The 4,520-nt window shown below is 37.3% G+C and overlaps 1 long non-coding RNA gene across 1 annotated transcript; it reads left to right on the top strand.

The window, feature by feature from the left end:
- The first annotated feature begins 903 nt into the window (after positions 1-903).
- LOC146789628 (uncharacterized) lies at positions 904-3,620 on the top strand. The gene is made up of 5 exons (XR_014969839.1): positions 904-1,022; positions 1,390-1,497; positions 1,775-1,870; positions 2,023-2,113; positions 3,134-3,620. It is a non-coding gene; the product is annotated as an uncharacterized LOC146789628 (long non-coding RNA).
- The last annotated feature ends 900 nt before the right edge of the window (positions 3,621-4,520 follow it).

Raw genomic sequence — 4,520 nt, 5'->3', positions numbered from 1 at the left:
TGTAGGGGAAACAGGGCGAGCCTTTAATGTCAGACTCACAGAGCACAGATCTGCGATCAGAACGCAGAAAACATCGGCGCCCATGGTTCAGCACTTTATGAACCTAGGACACATGCCAGAAGACATTCAGTGGTATATTTTAGAAAAGATTTTGCCACGTGAAAGCTTGCCTATGGACAAAATCAGAAAAATGAGAGAAGTCTATTGGATGTTTATCCTTAATACAGCAACATCTGGGTTGAACCAAGAGATTCCCTGGGATCAAGCCATCAAAAACAACTGATAGACGTATTTGTATCTGAAGATGCGACAGATATTTCTAACCTGTATCTCATGTTGCCAGGTAAAAAGGTTAAGAAACCAATTGTTTCAGTCTCAAGCTAACCTTGGACTTTCATTTGAGTAAAATAAGCAACTAGGTAATGGTTATTTTTATGACATAAACAGGCAGCCTAAGTATACATAATGGTTACAGGGAAGTAATTGGAGCAGTAAAGGAAAGAGATAAAATCACCATTCCAATATGGCGCGAGATGATATAGCGTCCCCCGGTGAGATATAAGCCCCATATTTATGATAGAGATTAAGTACATCTTACAAACGTGCGCCCTTCCAATATACGTAAATAGACTCATATGGCAATTAATTGGACTAGTGAAGGAATGAGATAAAATCACCATTCCAATATGGCGCGAGATCATTTAGTGTCCCCCAGTGAGATACAAGTCCTATGTCTATGATAGTGATTAAGTACGCCTCACGAACGTGCGCCCTTCCAATATACGTAAATACACTCACATGGCTAGCAATTGGACCAGTAAAGGAATGAGATAAAATCGCCATTCCAATATGGCGCAAGATCATCTAGCGTCCCCCTGTGAGATACAAGTCCTATGTCTATGATAGTGACCAAGTACGTCTGACAAACGTGCGCCCTTCCGACATACGTAAATAGTCTCACATGGCAAAGTAATCGGGTAGCCGCCGAAATATACGGAGACTCGAAATATATGGGAGAGGAGGTACGTTTGAATTAGGTCGAATTAGCCTCTGAGGAATAGGTTATCTAAACTAGAGTGATATCGGCCTTCACAAAGGTCGTATTTCGATAAATTTAAAGCGAGAGCAGGCTTCCATTTGAATGCTCGCATAATTGACTTGCAGGGAGGGCTCTGTATCGGTTATTTAAATGGTATTGATGCTTGAATTACGGGGGAGATAAACGGTTAGTTAGAGTTAATACATACTTTATCAGCTTGAATGAATTAACAAGAACAATCGAGTAGATTAGTGTGTTCTTTAGAGTCGAATATCGTAAGCACTCAATGTAGAAAAAAATACAACACGGGTTCCATATACTGATGTATTTATGTTTATGTCATTAACTAGACGGACGAATAAGGCCATAAAACACGGAAGAAATCTGACGGCCAGATAAGATGATAAAATAAGAAAAAGTTAAATCAAGAATAGAACGATAATATAAGACTGATTGAGGTATGTACATCTAAATATACTGGCGAGCTATGGTAACAATGGGACATAATTGAAGAACGAGTAAATCGAAAAAGGCATGATATAGAGCAGGTAACTGAAGTAATTGTAATAATTTAATCAACTCAAATGGTAAGACATCATAAACAATTGAAGAAATATAAAGTGAGCTTCAATATTAATCCATAAACTACTACATGACTTTCATTGGATCTTCTCTGTGTCAAATAACCTAAGGCTAGAGTTTATACTATATCCATGTATATATCTGAACCCCTAGATCCGATCCCTCCGTTGAAGAAAGGATAGAAGCTGTAATCTTCTGCCATTTTATATTGGATACCACATGGATGTCTAGATTATTACTTTTCAAAAAGTGAGTACTGGTGACTACGTATGGGCGAATGGCTAGTATTTACAACTTAGACACATAAAATTAGTAATAGATGAGGATTTTATGTCGATTAGTTGCCTCATTATGATATATGTTTACATTTGCCCCCCCCCCCTTTTTTGTCTTGCAATTAGTAACATCGTAGAATATCGACCTCAAGAAGAATATATTTGGGGTTGCACTGAGTAACTGAAGTAAAGAATTTGAACTGCAACACGAATGAGGGTTAGTATTAAATTGCTTGTGTACAGGTTAATGGATACAATTGGTAACCTTTGAGAGTATTGAAGATGTACATATTAGGGGTGGGCGGAATTTGCGGAATTAACCTTCGCAAATTATCGCGAGAATGTTTAAAATTATCGCAAACAAGCAGAAATATCGCGAAGATGCGGAAGTTTTTTTCCGGCATGTTCGCGAGATTTTCTGCATGGTTGCGGGTCGCCAACTTACCCATGTGGTTGCTTGCGGGCGCGGCCATCTTGTTTTGAGTTGTTCTCGCGGTGCATGATCGCGAGAAGAAAGACGTGATCGCGCGACGCATGACGTCACTGCGGGCGCGAACTGTCGCGAGACAGCGCAAATGGCTAAAAACAATACAACATCTCATGGAGAACGCGACCGGATCAAGAAAACTTGTCGGCGAACGCAGGGATTCAGGTAAGGCGATCGCGCGCGCGCGAGAATGTATGATTTTACAGCGCGAGCAAGAAACAAATTATCGCCAAGCTGCGGAAACCGGAATTTTTGACATTTTCGCGCTCTCCGCGGAACGCAAAAATGTCAAATTATCGCAATTTCCGCGAACGGAACGAAATTTTTGCCCAGGCCTAGTACATATACTCTTATTAGGTAGAGATAATAAACTCTAGATACATACTGGTTAGCAGTAGATCACCGAATTGTCCCACCAACAAAAGAGGCATGTCATCATCTTTGTGGTTATATCATATATAGAACACCCTAAGGGCTCTTAGGTGAATAGATTAACTACAGCGAAAATGTCCTTTAAGCATTTTTGAAGACATTTGTGTTTATCATCCAGCATAGAGGTGTTTTCCTCAGTCGAATTTTGAGACCTTGGATCAGATCTGATCACCTTTCAAGTATATCTTATATATATATTTTTTTGGAGAAAAAACAATTTGTCTAAATTGAATAATGATTGCTTCATTGACTCCCAATTTTAAAGATTGATTTTTAACTGGTATATGTTTTTTTGTTGTTATCATTTTTTGTATGTAGTGTAAATATCAGAGCGGGTTCCTGACGAAGGCCTAGCCGAAACGCGTTGTCAACTTACCGCCTATGTGTCCATCTATCGTCTAGAAAGTAACAATCTGAAAAAGAAGCTTTTATACTGCTTTTTGGAATATTAATATTGATTGTCAATTTACCGCCTATGTGTCCATCTATTGTCTAGAAAGTGACAATCTGAAAAATAAGTCTTTACACTGCTTTTTTGAATATTATTATTGATTAAGAAATAACTGAAGAGCAAAATAAGTGAGAAACAATTGTAGTATAATAAGTATGCACTGCAGATTCATTATGATTGGCTAATCATGGTTATATGTATTATATAAGAAATAACCTGTATATATACAAGCATTTATGATGAGATATTATTGTCTACAAATGTACATGTTCACATAGAAAAATTAATTCATTGAAAAATCAGAAAACTAAATTAAATTAATATTTATATTTTGTATTAATTAAAGAAACATAATATCAATATATTAGTTTGTTTGGTTCATTACATGAAGTTACATGTTTGTCAGTCATGCATGCCAATTATTAGGTAACTTTGAGGTAATCTTATCAAACTGGGAGTCAATTTGCAAACCTTTTTGCTAACCACACCGTGCCCGGTGTTCAATTTTCCCCATCAGTCAATACCATCAGCACCTCTTGGTGTTTTCTAAATCCCTGCGAATTACAAAGTGGTCGAATCCATTTACTCCTTGCCCTATCATAAGCTGGGCCGAAAAACAAAATATGTGCGATGTTTTCGATGTTGTTTGTAGGCCCTAAAGTGCGTCTAGTGCATGGAGTACAGGCAAGATCTCCCCCCCCCCCCCCACTTTGCAGTATGGTTCTTGATCTGTAATATATTATATCTTAGCTTTAGGTACAGAATTCTTGCTAGAAATGATTGTACCTGATAAGGGAAATCCTCGCAATTCGGATTTGGCTTAATAGAAAGGAATTCAGTTGTTAACCTTTCTAATCTTGGATCGCAGTGAAGTGCATTCAATGTGTGTTGCCAGTAAATACCCTTCAGATTGCCTTTGCAGCTTAGCGTTAAACTATGTGGGTTAGTCCAATACGATTCAAGGCCTAACTCTATCAGCCATTTCCGGACAAATCTTAACCATGGGAAGGTAAGAAGTATCAATATCCAATAATTTGCGTGCACCTTCTCTATATGCATATGTAAAAAGCCATATTAATTTACGAAAAATATTAAATTCTTAACCATTTGTTTTAATTCAATTTCTTTAGCTAAATTTTTTTTTTTGTTATTAATAAGCACAGTCTTGGTTAAAATGTAAATAACATACACATTCATCTACAAATCAATAAAGATATGCTTTAATTTCAAGTATATGCATGAGATATTTATCAG

Source organism: Triturus cristatus, chromosome 10, assembly GCF_964204655.1.
Source record: "Triturus cristatus chromosome 10, aTriCri1.1, whole genome shotgun sequence".
Taxonomy (NCBI): Eukaryota; Metazoa; Chordata; class Amphibia; order Caudata; family Salamandridae; genus Triturus; species Triturus cristatus.
The sequence above is the reverse complement of the archived record's forward strand: the minus strand, read 5'-3'. Positions and strand labels throughout refer to the sequence as shown.